This window comes from Homarus americanus, unplaced genomic scaffold, assembly GCF_018991925.1.
Source record: "Homarus americanus isolate GMGI-L3 unplaced genomic scaffold, GMGI_Hamer_2.0 scaffold30535, whole genome shotgun sequence".
Lineage (NCBI taxonomy): Eukaryota > Metazoa > Arthropoda > Malacostraca > Decapoda > Nephropidae > Homarus > Homarus americanus.
In genome coordinates, this window is record NW_024732440.1 from 7367939 (window position 1) to 7384092 (window position 16154).

Sequence of the window (16154 nt, forward strand, 5' to 3'; positions counted from 1 at the left end):
GAGGAGGGGAGGGAAGGGGTGGGAGAGAGGGCAAGGAGGAGAGGGGCCAGGGAGAGGAGGGCCAGGGAGGAAGGGTGAGAAGGAGGGAGGGGAGAGAGGAGGGGAAGGGAGGGTGGAAGAGGGGAGGGCAAGGAGAGGAGGGAGAGAGAGGCCAGGAGGGAGGGGTGAGAGGGGAGGAGGGCCATAGAGGGAGGGAGGAAAAGAAGGAGAGAGGACCAGGAAGAGAAGGGGGTGGGGAGGGAGGAGGGGTGAGAGGCCAGAAGGGAATGGGGATGGGAGAGAGGCTGCGAAGGGCCAGGGGTGGAGGGAGGGAGAGGCCAGGGAGAGAAGGGGGATGAGAGTGCCAAGAAGGGTGGAAAGGAGGGCCAGGGAGGGGGGAAGGAGGACCAGGGAGGGAAGGAAGGAGGACCAGGGAGGGAAGGTGAGAAGGAGAGCCAGGGAGGGAGGTTAGGGGAGGGGATAGGGGGAGAGCCAGAGAGGGAGGTTAGGAGAGATAGGGAAGGAGGACTAGGGAAGGAGAGAGGGGAAGGCGGATTTACGAGAGAGAGAGAGAGAGAGAGAGAGAGAGAGAGAGAGAGAGAGTATCCACCCCTACAGAGAATTCGCAAAGGCGCGGAAACAACGACACGAAACAAAACTCTCTCGATCCATCCTTGTGTCACGACCTAATTCAGTGACCTCTGGCCTTGGTATTCAAAGAGACTCTGACCAAAATTTATTGGGGGTTCTGACTGGCAACTTACTGACCACATGAACAAAACGGATACTCGGATGAACGTACGACGGACGGAGGAAGGGATAGACGGATAACCAAAGATGGGTGAACAAACGGAAGTCTAAACGAATGGTGACGGATAACTCAATCAACAAAACACATAAAATCACATTACATCCACCTCCATTTTCTGGCCAGGGAATAAAATAAAAACAAAGATAAATGAGAAATTAAAACACAAAAAATGATGAAAGAAAAATTCAACAACGCAAATGAAAAAAAAATCAAAACAAGAAAATAAAACAAATTAAGTAACGAGCCTCGTCAACAGAGGAGTGAGATCGTGTATCGGTATTAAATGACACTATTACACAAGACACTACCCCCCTCTCCCTCCACCCCTACCCCCTCCAGGCCCTTGGGGGGGTGGTGAGGGGGGGGTGTTAGACAGCTTGAAGGTAATACTGAAAAAAAATATATCCAACATCCTTTACCCTGGGAGTCACAGGCGCCCAGAAGCAGCATAAACACGAGAGAACAAATACATTAGTGATTAAAACAACTACATCAGGTAAAAATGACACCACAGTTAACCAAGTCATCAGTGGTAGGGGAAAAATATCATCAATAGACAATGAAAACTTTGATGATAATTTTGGTCACAATGTAAAAATTTTCCACCTTTTATACAAAGTGTTTAGTGAGTGTCTAGTTGACATACATACATACATACATACATACATACATACATACATATATACATACATATAGTCAATGGTCAAAATGCATCCAACAGATAATACAGGTTAACGATACCTCTGATATATAAATGCTTAAAATGCGTCTCAATGGCAAAGATACGTTCATATGGTTCCAGTTCATATACCAATGCTCAAAATGTGTCCAGATGCTACATACACGTTCAGAACGAGTCCAAGTGATACTTAAACACTCAAAAGTAAGTCCGTATGAGAGAAAAACACTACGGGTGCTGGTGGACGAAAGAGGCGGAGTGTGTGTGTGTGAGGAGGGGGGGGGGGGGAATTTGACTTGACGTCTGAACAGGAGGAAACATCGGCTATGAAAACGCCCCCCAAGTATTTGCTGCTTGTAGACGCCGGCCATGATGTGTTGAGGAATGGATATATTGGCCGGCTGGAATGTGCCCATACCACCACAGAGAGAGAGAGAGAGAGAGAGAGAGAGAGAGAGAGAGAGAGAGAGAGAGAGAGAGAGGAGAGAGAGAGAGAGAGAGAGAGAGAGAGAGAGAGAGAGAGAGAGAGAGAGAGAGAGAGAGAGAGAGAGAGAGAGAGAGAGAGAGAGAGGTGAAGGGAAAAATGGATGGGAGGAGAGAGAGGGTGGAAAAAGACCCTACTTTAACCACCCATGTCGTCAGTTCATTCCCTAACCACACAAGATCATTTTAATAACCACTCTAAAAGCCATTCTAGGTACATAATGTATTTTAATTCATCTAATATCAACTTACAAAGACTTCTCTCTCTCTCTCTCTCTCTCTCTCTCCTTGTGTACCTTATCATAGGAGTCAAGACCACTACCACCCATAACAACCTGTACACAGAGACGCCATCAACTGCCTCATATAATCACTGTATTTTCTCATTAGAGTCACCAACTTCCTCCTGTGTCTTCCTCCCGCTGACACTGGCATCACTAACACGATTCACTTTTAGCCGGATGAAACTCAAAGTCCCAGCAAAAAGCCTTATGAAGATAATTGATTTTTATGGCCCAAACTTTCACCATGAACGAGTAATAAAGAAGGGATAGTGAGAGTGTGGATGTATCTTATTGGATGTAGGGCAGGAGAGGATGTGGGAGTGGGTGGAGAGGTTGTAGATGAGGGCGTGGGAGGTGTGGGGCGTGGGAGGTGTGGGGAAGGGGGGGGGATGGAAAAGAAAGTAAATAAAGTTAATGATGAACCACTGAATCACCTCCCCGTGACCTTGACCTGACCTGACTGAACACTGTCACTGGAACCTAACAAAAAAGAAGACATCCCCTCTTGGAAATGGGACGTGATGGAGATGTGTGAGGGGGGGGGAGAGGAGGAGGGAGGGGTAGGTGAAGTAGGTGGTGGAGGGGTAGGTGAAGTAGGTGGTGGAGGGGTAGGTGAAGTAGGTGGTGGAGGGGTAGGTGAAGTAGGTGGTGGAGGGGTAGGTGAAGTAGGTGGTGGAGGGGTAGGTGAGGTAGGTGAAACAAGGACGGAGAGATGAGGAGCTATGTAAAAATAAATACGAGAATGGAGGAAAAAAAACGACAGTAATTACCATGAACTGACAGAGATAATAAAGAAAGGTGAAACATAACATACAATAAAATCAGACATTGACCATTTTAGTTGCCTGTTGGTAGTTAAGATATGTATACAGAGCGTAAATTACTGCAGTTAGTCATGGACCCCAGCGTGTAAAAATGTGGCCATGCGTTCAGAACGTCGCTGTTTACGAAATTAATGTCTCGATGTGGATACATTTATGTGAATACTGAGAATAATAATTACGTAGCTCGACTGATTACATTAGAAAAGAGAAACATAACTGCGCTCTATTCACAAACATAATATCTGAACGGATTTAACAATGTAATAAACATACACGAACGCTAAAATTTATTATTCTATAAACACATGAATCAAATACATTCTCATTATTATATTAAGTACGGGTGTGATGTAAGGAGTGCCAATTTTAGCACAAGATTCCCCCTAACGACTGTTCTTCTCTGTGTACAAACTTTCATCAAGATTGAAATGGTGTTTATGCTGTGCTCCGGACAGTAACTTGGCAGGACCCCTGGACCTATGACTGCATGGGGCAATTGTGAAGGAAACGAAAGCACCCGTGACAAAACGTACAGGTATATATATTTTTGTTTCGATCTATTATTCTGTAAAGAATAAAAACAAAAATATTGTACAGCTGTGAGGTGTTGGCTCGTCAACAGTCAAACACCAACACAAAGCGCTGGAGTCTGGCTCGTAAATATAAGGTGGACTGGTGGCTTCTCTGTGGGTACTGGACACCTATCTCTCTCTCACTCAAGTTACGTATTGTTCAAACTCATCGCTGGGGGAGAGCGATGAAAGTCTATTATGAACCACACATTGTTCCTCTCTCTCTCTCTCTCTCTCTCTCTCTCTCTTCAATGTGAGAACATGCGTGTTTTAATATTTGTGGACGTGTGGTGCACTAAAATAAGTATTATTCCATTGAAAGACTCGTTTTAAAGAAGCGGCAATGACCAGGACGTGACGGGGAGGTTATAGGTCACTTTACCTGTGTGAGTGTTATTGGTCGTGTCAACACCATCATCACTCTCACTGCTCTTCTTTAGGTAACGCTCTTTTTCTCTACCCCCCTGCTTCTCTCCCCCTCACCCACGTTGTGCTGTGGGCGATGCTGTAGCCATAGTAACGCTGGGGAAAGGGGCGGGGTGTTGTCCCCAGTGCTGCAGGTGCTGGTGGTGGCGGTAGAGGAGGAACTCACCTGCTGCTACCTGTAAAGGCTCTGTTGTGATGACCGGGGCAGCAACACAGACCAACACTCTACTGACCTTTAGCTTGACCTCCATTGCATATATATATATATATATATATATATATATATATATATATATATATATATATATATATATATATATATATATATATATATATATATATATATATATATATATATATATATATATATATATTCTCTAACTTTATTAAGGGAGATGATTCATTCAATCTTCTCGACTCGGTTCACAGATATTTTGACTTCAACAACGTGTATCTGAGTTACAGTTGCCGAGGATCACTTCATGAATAAACTAATATAAGGTTTAAAAAAAAAACTTCCTCACCAAGCCACACGAGAGACAGCGGCAGCGTGATCGGTCTACATCAAGGTTCAAAACATGAAACAAATCACTTTTTTATCAAACTTTGCGAGCACAGTTTACACCAAGAGTTGAGAACCACAGTGTACACCAAGGGAGGACCAAAGTGTACACCAAGAGTAGAGGATTACAGTGTACACCAAGGGAGGACCACAGTGTGCACTATGGGAGGACCACAGTGTATACTATGGGAGGACCACAGCGGAGACATGAAAGGCTTGGTGTGTTACTGTGTGGAGGGGAGACAGCTGCAGCCATCTAGCGGGAGACACAGGCACCCGCATCACTCTCCATCACCAGTCCAGTGTACATTACAGAGTGCTGACACAACACTTAATTAAAACCTCTCTTATGTTTCTTTGATCTTGATGATTAGTAAGTTGTTTTGGAATAAGTTTTCTAAGTTGTTACAATAATAATAATAATAATAATAATAATAATAATAATAATAATAATAATAATAAAAAAATAATAATGAGGAACAGTAGAATGTTTTTATGGTGAAGGCGACAGGCAGTGTGGTGCCCTATGGTCAGAGCCACGTTGCTGTGTGAATCAAAATGTTTGATAAAGTAATGACAGGCAGTCGTTCATTTTACATTCAGTTTTATGAATTGTTAACATACAACATAATTACGAGAGGGGTAAACTAACTGTCACATTTAGCAATTATTGCTAAAATGTGTTCATTTACATAAATGCTATCACCGGATTATACATTTATCCATTAGGTTAAGGTTCGGATGAACTCAACCGAATATTAAAGCGAAAATATTTTTTATTCACACAAAGACTAAATTGGATTACAAAATTACTGTCCACACACAATCCAGGAAACAAACTGAATACAAATTCATATAAAAATCAGCGGCACCAACCCACAACACAAGTGTTGCCGCAACACTGCCAGGCGAATACAACACATTAGGTGCCTCGCACGCCACAATACAACACTTTTATTGTGAATACATCAAGGTTCATTCTCACAACTTGCCAAGGTAACCACCAGGCGGAAACTGATGGAGGGAAAGGAGAGAGAGGGAGAGAGGGAGGGAAGGATAAAAGGAGGGAGGCAGGGATAGTGGGAGAGAGGAAGGCAGAGTGAGAGGAGGAGGAAGGAGGTGGAAAGTAGAATGAGGTGGGAAGAGGAGGGTGAAGGTAAGGACGGAGTGAGGCTGTAGGAGGGAAGGAGAAATGGAGATGAAAAGATATGAAAAGAAACACAGACAAACAAAGGAGAGTTGGATATAAGACGGGATATAGAGAAAAGGTTAAATAAAACGGAAGAAAGACGACAAAGAAAGATAGGAAATAAAAAGAAAAAATGTAGGTCCCCAAAAAGAACAAGCGGAAAAAGAGATTGAGAAGGACGACAAGAAATAAAAACAGAAAGACAAAATGAGAAGATGAGATACAAGGAAAAATGAAAGGAGGAAGAGAAGAAGAAATAAAGAGAGGAAGAGACGGTAGTGGCAAGAACCTCCTGAAGATCCATCACCTACAGCCTTCCCTCACATTCTCCCTCTCTCCCTTGCACCACCCCCTTCCTTCCTTCCTCACACCATCTCTCCCTCACATGCTCCCTCCCTCACACCCTCCCTCGTTCACTCTCCTTCTCTCACACCCTCCCTCCTTCACATTCTCCCGCCATCACACCCTCCCTCAATCACACCCTCCCTCCATCACACTCTCCCTCCTTCACACCCTCCCTCCATCACATCACCTCCCTCCATCACACCCTCCCTCCATCACACTCCTCGGATGCTTTTCCTCCATTAAGCTTTCCGTCTTGCGTCCTTTTTTGCGTGCATAATATTACACAATTCATAATTCACTCCCAAACACCATTAATACCTGTCGGCGTCCCTGTGAGAGATGTGTCTAACGTCAGCTTCACCTTCTAAGAGACACGTTTAACGTCAGCTTCACCTTCTAAGAGACACGTTTAACGTCAGCTTCACCTTCTAAGAGACACGTCTAACGTCAGCTTCACCTTCTAAGAGACACGTTTAACGTCAGCTCCACCTTCTAAGAGACACGTTTAACGTCAACTTCACCTTCTAAGAGACACGTTTAACGTCAGCTCCACCTTCTAAGAACACGTTTGCGTCAGCTTCACCTTCTAAGAACACGTTTAACGTCAGCTTCACCTTCTAAGAGACACGTCTAACGTCAGCTTCACCTTCTAAGAGACACGTTTAACGTCAGCTCCACCTTCTAAGACACGTTTAACGTCAGCTTCACCTTCTAAGAACACGTTTAACGTCAGCTTCACCTTCTAAGAGACACGTTTAACGTCAGCTCCACCTTCTAAGAGACACGTTTAACGTCAGCTTCACCTTCTAAGAGACACGTCTAACGTCAGCTTCACCTTCTAAGAGACACGTTTAACGTCAGCTTCACCTTCTAAGAGACACGTTTAACGTCAGCTTCACCTTCTAAGAGACACGTCTAACGTCAGCTTCACCTTCTAAGAGACACGTTTAACGTCAGCTCCACCTTCTAAGAGACACGTTTAACGTCAGCTTCACCTTCTAAGAGACACGTTTAACGTCAGCTTCACCTTCTAAGAGACACGCTTACGTCAGCTTCACCTCTAAGAGACACGTTTAACGTCACCTTCACCTTCTAAGAGACACGTTTAACGTCAGCTTCACCTTCTAAGAGACACGTCTAACGTCAGCTTCACCTTCTAAGAGACACGTTTAACGTCAGCTCCACCTTCTAAGAGACACTTTTAACGTCAGCTTCACCTTCTAAGAGACACGTTTAACGTCAGCTCCACCTTCTAAGAGACACGTTTAACGTCAGCTTCATCTTCTAAGAGACACGTTTAACGTCAGCTCCACCTTCTAAGAGACACGTTTAACGTCAGCTTCATCTTCTAAGAGACACGTTTAACGTCAGCTCCACCTTCTAAGAGACACGTTTAACGTCAGCTCCACCTTCTAAGAGACACGTTTAACGTCAGCTTCACCTTCTAAGAGACACGTTTAACGTCAGCTTCATCTTCTAAGAATATTAATAAGATGGAAGTTTTACGAGACCTGATATTTTGACCAATGTATAATGTAGATAAGACGGTAATGAATCGCGGTATAATAGGTGTGGTGATCACCTGTACTAGTGTTACAGGTAAGCTCCGTGACCTCGCTACGTCCTCTCTGACCCCAGGTGACACGTGAGGTAAATGTCCGCATAAAAAGGATCTTATGCAACAATGCTCAATTCACAATTATTTTCCACTCGTATATAAACTTAGTAAAAAAAAAGTAATGCATTGAAGTAAATTAATGTAAAGTGTAATAATGCATCTTTAATGACAAGTACAAGTTATATACTTTAATTAAATTGTATAAGCAACTTGGCTCAAGGCGGATATAGAAGCAGGGACTCGGTGTACAATTAATCCTTTGACAAATAGAGAAAAAACTGCCCATATAGAGTTTTAAGTAAATACTATCCATGATTGGCGGTATCATTGAATAAACCTATGTTCTTAGCCATTACTAAGTGTATCGGTGTGCCATTTTCCATCTCTGTTTGTGGTTATGATGTGAAAATAAAGAAATGTTATGAATCTAATAATCTAATTCTAATTCTCAGACTTAACAATGGGTGCGAGGAAATGTTATGAGAACTCAGGGCTATGAAAGCACTACAAAAGGTTAATTACCACTGGCATAGAAAACAAAAAAGGTACAGACAAGGCAAGACAAGAGAACAGCATCTACCATACCACATGCAGACAAGGCAAGACAAGAGAACAGCATCTACCATACTACATGCAGACAAGGCAAGATAAGAGAACAGCGTCTACCATACCACTTGGGGCGACTAGACTGTTACCACCTCTACAGTATACTACCAGACACATTACTACATCACCCAGAGTCCCCCAACAGGTGAATAAATCTTTGAGCCAGTCTACCTGAACCAGCCTACCTAAACCAGTCTACCTGAACCAGTCTACTTGAAGGAGCCTACCTGAACCAGTCTACCTGAAGCAGCCTACCAAAACCAGTCTACCTGAACCACTCTATATGATGACTGACTGTCGAGGAAACTCCAGTTAAAACGCGTACCTCCAGGACATGTTCTTGTTTCATCCTGCCAGCACACAGAGGTCACGACTGCTGCTCTATTAATGCCAGTGCCACAAGCCATCTATTCTCACGTAAGATAATCTCTCCTCTACACATAATTAACCTTTGGACAACACTCTTACCTTCCCACCTTCCCTTCCACAATACTCTCACCTTCCCTCCCACAATACTCTCACCTTTCCTCCCACAATACTCCCATCTTCCCTCCCACAATACTCTCATCTTTCCTCCCACAATACTCTCACCTTCCCTCCCACAATACTCTCACCTTCCCTCCCACAATACTCTCACCTTCCCTCCCACAATACTCCCATCTTCCCTCCCACAATACTCACTCTCAACATAACTCATAATCCACCTCAGCATCAACACTGTCTTAACTTGCTGATGAAAACCTTGGCTCTCCTTTCCCTACTCGTCTTAAACTTATTTTTCCTTTCCGAACTATTCACCTGTGAGGAAAGGTGTGTCCTCTCACACAGGGAATATTGCCTTCACACCTGGGCAGATTTCTTCCAATCCTATTCAGATCACGACCAAAGCATCTCTGAGCCTACATGTTGTATCAGACTCATGTTCATCTTTCGTTTCCCTATATTTCATCGTGTGGGATCGTCCACCTCCTTCACTATAATGTTAAATCAAGGGTCAGAAGTAATTCATCACATATGTATCTGGATCAAGGTACTCTTTAGCGTCCTCCAGTACCTGTTACCACCAGTATAGATAAACAACTGTTACACCCAATGATGTTTATATTAGTCATTATTAAGTGAATCAAAACCAACAATATATATAGGTAACCTCACGCTATTAAGGGTTATTGGTGATTCTACCTCAGTGACTGTTAGTGTCTCCACGATGGTGTACCAAGAGGACAAGGTGGTGGTGGTACAGTGTCCTCCATCATGGTGACTACTGTAAGACATCCATCCATTATTATTAAGAAAACCAAGAAGAAAGTAAAGGACTGGACGAAATACAGCAAAATCGCGACTCACAGCTGCTACCTTGGATGATGCACTCAACCAAACTCCGCCAGAGACAACACCTATAGAGGAGCAGCAACGCTTCCTCGAACAAGTCCAACACAGATGATGGGCACCAGCCTGACCTCCCTCTTCCTGCTGGAGACGGAGCATCACGTCCAAGAAGTACTCCTTTTGTTTGAGCTTCAACACAAACACACTGATCACCTGAACCTTTTCCCACTTGGACGTCAACATATCACAACACAGTAGAGAAATATATGTCAGTGATCACACCCCTAAGGTATGTTCTTCATCTGCTCTTATACTCACTAAACGGAGAAAATCTAGTAATGATGAGAGCCAAGCGGTGATTACACTGAGTGACGTGTGTAGAGGATGAGACGTACTGCTTGAGTGGTGGCCAAAGTGTTCTCCCTACTCAACGGGACGTAAACACAGTTACCACCTGTATCATCCATCATCATCATCATCACCAGTCACCATCTGTCTTACTCACTCACTACCACTATTCACCATCTGCCTCACCTACCACCATCGTCACTACCAACACTACGTTACTCACCCACTACTATGACCACCTCCCCTTGTCCATCACCAACGCCTGCCTCACCCACCACCAACATCCTCACCCACCACCGGGATTGCCTCTAGCCCTTTCATCAGTTAACTAAGCCATCATCTTGACCAGGCTATTGAGTGTTATTAAAAGGCTCCTCCACTGCCCACCTGGAAGCACCTGGTCTGGTTCAGTGTAATTACCAGGTCCAGTAAATAACATCCCTCTAAAGGCCACAGAGAGAGAGAGAGAGAGAGAGAGAGAGAGAGAGAGAGAGAGAGAGTCAAAAGCCGAGTTCAGCCGTTCTTAATGACTTGTTTTACCTCAGCCTTCCATTAAATAGGATGCCTACAGGTGAGGTGATTTCTAGTCAAGAATACTGACGTCTGAATACCCTCAAGTCGGGAGCTGATTCGACTTGGCGGTTTGTATTATATGTAGGATGAATCAAGACTCCCCCGAGGATACACTTTGGTTCTTAAGACACTAAAAAATTATTGGGTTTGTTTATCATAGCGTGTGAACCATTCCGAGAGGGGTTTATTTTTGTTTATGATGATGAGGGGGGGGGGAGGGAGGGGGGTATAAATGTCTTATTTTAGGAAGACTTGATGCTCTTTCCTCCAAACAGCAAGATAAACTCCCTAAGTGATCCCTCAGATGATGGTGTTGGGTCGTGTTGAGTAGTTAAGAGGACACACGGAGTTAACCTAAACACACGGCATCCTCAACAGTCACTATACATTTTTGACACACATTCACACTGTTAATCAGATGCAGTTTTAAGGGAATTTATCCGTCGTGTTGATTAATCTATACAGTTCTGAAAAGCAGCCATGAGTTTCACTAATCTTTAATATCTCCTTACAGACAGGTCAAGACACACTGTTGGTATTCACATAGTGTTTCCGAGACCAACAGGTAAACATTAGTCAAGAATTACTCGTAGTTCTCGTAGCAAAGTCCACATATCTGTCTTATAACTATCCCGTACAGAAAAGCTGATTAACATTTCTGACACCCGCCTCGTCACGTCTCCAAACATCACACACACGGCACAGTCTCTTAACGCTAGAACTTCCACACAATCCAAACACCGCTGACAATGTCCTCAATACGAGAGACAAGAGACAACCGCGGCAATGCTAACAATCCTTTGAACAGCTGTGAACGAGTCCGTAAAGTCATTCACACACACGCACACACGCACGCACGCACGCAGTTCAAAAACCCATCATATTTTTTTTTCAAGCAGGCGGGATGTTGTGTGTGGGGGAGAAATATCCCCGTCGGTGGTGCTGGTCGAGCGCGCCAACTTGCTAATTTGACGTGTGCATGACGGCTCTGCAATTATAATGAAGCGGCCAAGCTGATAAACACATTATTTACGGCCCGACTTATCACTGGGTTTGTCGGTGTTCGCTAAAGCGTGGCCTGGAGGCACGAGTTTCTGCCTCGTGGCGTCCACTACATAGAGAATCGTTGTCACTGTGAATGTTACGAGCGCTCTAGTTAGTGAGATTATCTTTGTGTATTTATAAAATATTTTTCTTGTTGAATATGATAAGTGATGAATATTTGTAGCTCTTTGTGAATAAACTGTGTGTGTGTGTGTGTGTGTGTGTGTGTGTGTGTGTGTGTGTTTTAGGTTCAGGTCAAGGGAAGGTATAACGTACAAGGGAGAGGGGGGGGAGGTGAGTACTTCATATCTTCAACCACACTAGATGTTTTTATAAGAGAGCGGAAAAGACAGTGGCTGATCCATACTGACAAAACAACAACAACAACTAACAGGTGGATAAAAAAACCTCAACTGGATGTGACGCGAAAGAGATCACCCACCAGATGGATGACTAGAACGGCGACACGACCTGAGGCTGACAAATGTGGACGTATATAGGGGGAGTGTTTCATCCAGTAGGGTCTGACCACACACACACACACACACACACACACACACACACACACACACACACACACACACACACACACACACACACACACACACACACACACACACACACACACACACACACACACACACACACACACACACACACACACACACACACACACACACACACACACACACACACACACACACACACACACACACACACACACACACACACACACACACACACACACACACACACACACACACACACACACACACACACACACACACACACACACACACACACACACACACACACACACACACACACACACACACACACACACACACACACACACACACACACACACACACACACACACACACACACACACACACACACACACACACACACACACACACACACACACACACACACACACACACACACACACACACACACACACACACACACACACAAATTCAATTTACAAACCCTACGCTCGTCAGGGTTATACAGTGTAGCCAGAGTGACAAGTATCAAAGTAACACCACTTGACCGGAATCACGCGACGCTATTGGCTGTTGCACTGCACTGCCCTGCCCTGCCCCTACCTCAATCTCCCGTTACTAATTTTTTTTTATTGTAATTCATTCATTCCTCGCGGCTCTCACTTTGTTTTGTTTGTGATGAGTTTTATTACTGCAGAAAATATTGTAGCGGTTATGTTGCTTTTTCTCTCTCTCTCTCTCTCTCTCTCTCTCTCTCTCTCTCTCTCTCTCTCTCCATGGAAAGGTTGTTTAAGGTAGCTCTGTCTGTCTGTCTGTCTGTCTGTCTGTCTACGTTTCCACCATCCTCCACTTTTCCTACAATGGATGTCCTGTAAGTACAGTTATGTGGCCATTGATCACAACAGGTGTGGCCACTGATGACAACAGGTATGTGGCCATTGATGACAACAGGTGTGTGTGTGTGTGTGTGCGCGCGATTAAGATAGATTGCGTGTGTGCAACTGAGTATCGAAAGTACGAAGGGAAGGGAAAGAAAGATGATGAGAGGAGGAGGAGGAGGAGGAGGAGGAGGAGGAGGAGGAGGAGGGGAGAGACATGATAAAAAAATTCCTACCTGGATGAAAATATTGCCAGCTCACGATTTATGGGAATTTCTGGCACGGCGACAAATCCCGACCAGAACACGAGCCGGGTTAAAAAAAGAGGCAATAACACAGAGGCACCGTAATTCTCTAGCGACGCAATAGAGCCAGTGCCTATGAGGGCCCACAGTGACTAATGCACGGTGTCACTCAGGCTGGGGAGGGCAGGCACGCATAACAGCGCTATACCACCGTCACTCCGTAAGGGCGACTCCCCCGCCATGGCATCATTACCAACACGATCTTACGAACATGAGACGGATTTGTCCCTTTTGGTCGTTGGGGGTATTTAGTTGAGGAGATGAAAGGTGGTTAAATATTCTCCCCCCAAAACATCTAGCAGTGTGTCTGTCTGTCTGTCCGACTGTGAGGGTCATTAAATACCCCTCACCCCCCCCTCAATGATCTAACCCTAGCCTTTTCCATTCTGACCCCCCCCCACCGTGTCTGTCACTCTAAGCCTCCGGAAGCCGGGCGGTGAACTCACAGTTGAGCATCATTAAGAAGCGAACACCCGGCGAAATGTTCGTTTAATTATAGAGGCTCCAGCAGCTGGCAGTCCGGGGATTTGTACGGGGGGATTTGTATGCTAATTTTTTGCTTATTTTACAGCCGGAGTATCAATCTATCTTAATATATAGATCGCCTTGTTGCTGAGTAATTACACCAACATGCATTCTCATTTTCTTTTCCGTGGGAGACTCGTCTATTGCCACCGTCCCGGGTTCATTTGCCACAAACCCCCAGATCTATCCCGCTAAAAGCCTCGTTTTAATTACCATCGAGAAGCTTCACCTCGTCGACAGTATAGCATGATCGAGTAATTTGTGTAAACAGAGTTTTACCTACTACATCTGACAGCAGGTATGTTGTTTTCGCATCACAAATTAAAAAAAAACCCTGTATCTAAATTAATGAGCATCAAACAAACACACGAAAATAATTCTGCTTTAGTAGTACGATAACGGGAAATTACTTAATTAATCAACTGAACGTTTGTCTTCATTTTTCATGGTAAAGTTTGCATGCTATTACAACATGTTTGAGAGAGAGAGAGAGAGAGAGAGAGAGAGAGAGAGAGAGAGAGAGAGAGAGATTAACTAAATATAAGGAAATGGGGCCTTTAGTAAGTTTAAAATTTTTTACTTAATTCAAATGACAAAATACTGAATTTTTCCCATTAAATAAACTTGATAAACTACTGCTAAATATTCTTTATAATCAAGTAAACAAACTGAAAAGTATCTTAATGCAATCAGTAACATCCAATAATAAAAAAAAAATAAGTTCCACATTCGACATTACTGATATTCACATTTTGAGGTAAAGATCCATTATTGTGGCAACTTTCTGAGTATATCAACAGCAGTAGCTAGACGGTGAATGTTTCTTTCATTAATATTCAAGAGTCAAACAAGAAACGAGAGGAGGATTAACCACGGTCTCTGAGGTGACCAACAGTGACACACACAGTATGTATTAACCGGGAAAGAAACACGGCAGAATTTTCCCCCGAGCTACACAGAGCTTCACCACCTTGTTGACTCTCTCGAACACTCAAGCTTACCAGAGAGCTAATTCGTTTCTTACACGTTAAGTAAAGGTATTTTTAGTGCTCATTATATACAGTCTTGCGTTAAAAGTAATTATTGCAGCGAACAACATCTTAATTACCTGCCGCCTCCACCCTAGTCGTGTCAAGCACTAATACGCTCTCAACCAGCTTGTTTTCTGCTTCACTGATTGGTTGAGTCTCTACCGTGATTAAAGACATCGCTTCGGGTTTACATGTTGGACCCGATGAGTGTATTTTAGCGCACCTCACACGTGACACACTTACCTGACCTTACTGCTGTGTCATTGGCTGGTTTTGCTGGGGTATATGATTCACTTTGGACAGAAATTTCAACTTAAAATATTATTACCGAGATCTTTTATTTTCTCGACTTATTATTTTTACTATTAGCCGGAGTTGGATTATTATTTAATCCTTTAATTCTTTGATTCATAGGAAAATCATAACGATTCGGCTTCTCTCTTGGAATTTTTTTTTTTTAATTACTAAAACGCCACCAGCACCCACAGGTTAGGTACTCCCGTCAGAGGCTTGAGTGCTCGACAGGTGTGGTCCCTCACCTGTACCTCCCCAACACGACAGGTGAGGCTCGACAAACAAATGGTAGACGCAAGTGGGGTGACGCGCTCAAGATATTTATGGTCTTCTTGTAACCGTAAACAATAGTTTTTTACCAATACCAATTAACTTACTCGATTTTTTTGGCATTTACATCTTATTAATCCAAGTTAATCACAGGTCACAGGTAACACCAGGTATGCATCAAGTCACAGCTACAAACAGTCAATCACAGGTCACAGGTAACACCATGTATGCATCAAGTCACAGCTACAAACAGTCAATCACAGGTCACAGGTAACACCAGGTATGCATCAAATCACAGGCACAAACAGTCAATCACAGGTCACAGGTAACACCAGGTATGCATCAAATCACAGCTACAAACAGTCAATCACAGGTCACAGATAACACCAGGTATGCATCAAGTCACAGCTACAAACAGTCAATCACACGTCACAGGTAACACCAGGTATGCATCAAGTCACAGCTACAAACAGTCAATCACAGGTCACAGGTAACACCAGGTATGCATCAAGGCACAGGTACTCCTAAGGTAATGACTAGGTCGTGGGTATCAGCAGGTATCACCCCCAGGTATCTCCCAGGTCACAGTTATCTACCGGGAATCACCAAAATAAGGACGAACATTTAAGAGAGAACTACGTGTTGTTCTGACTCTCTTATTAACGTCCTC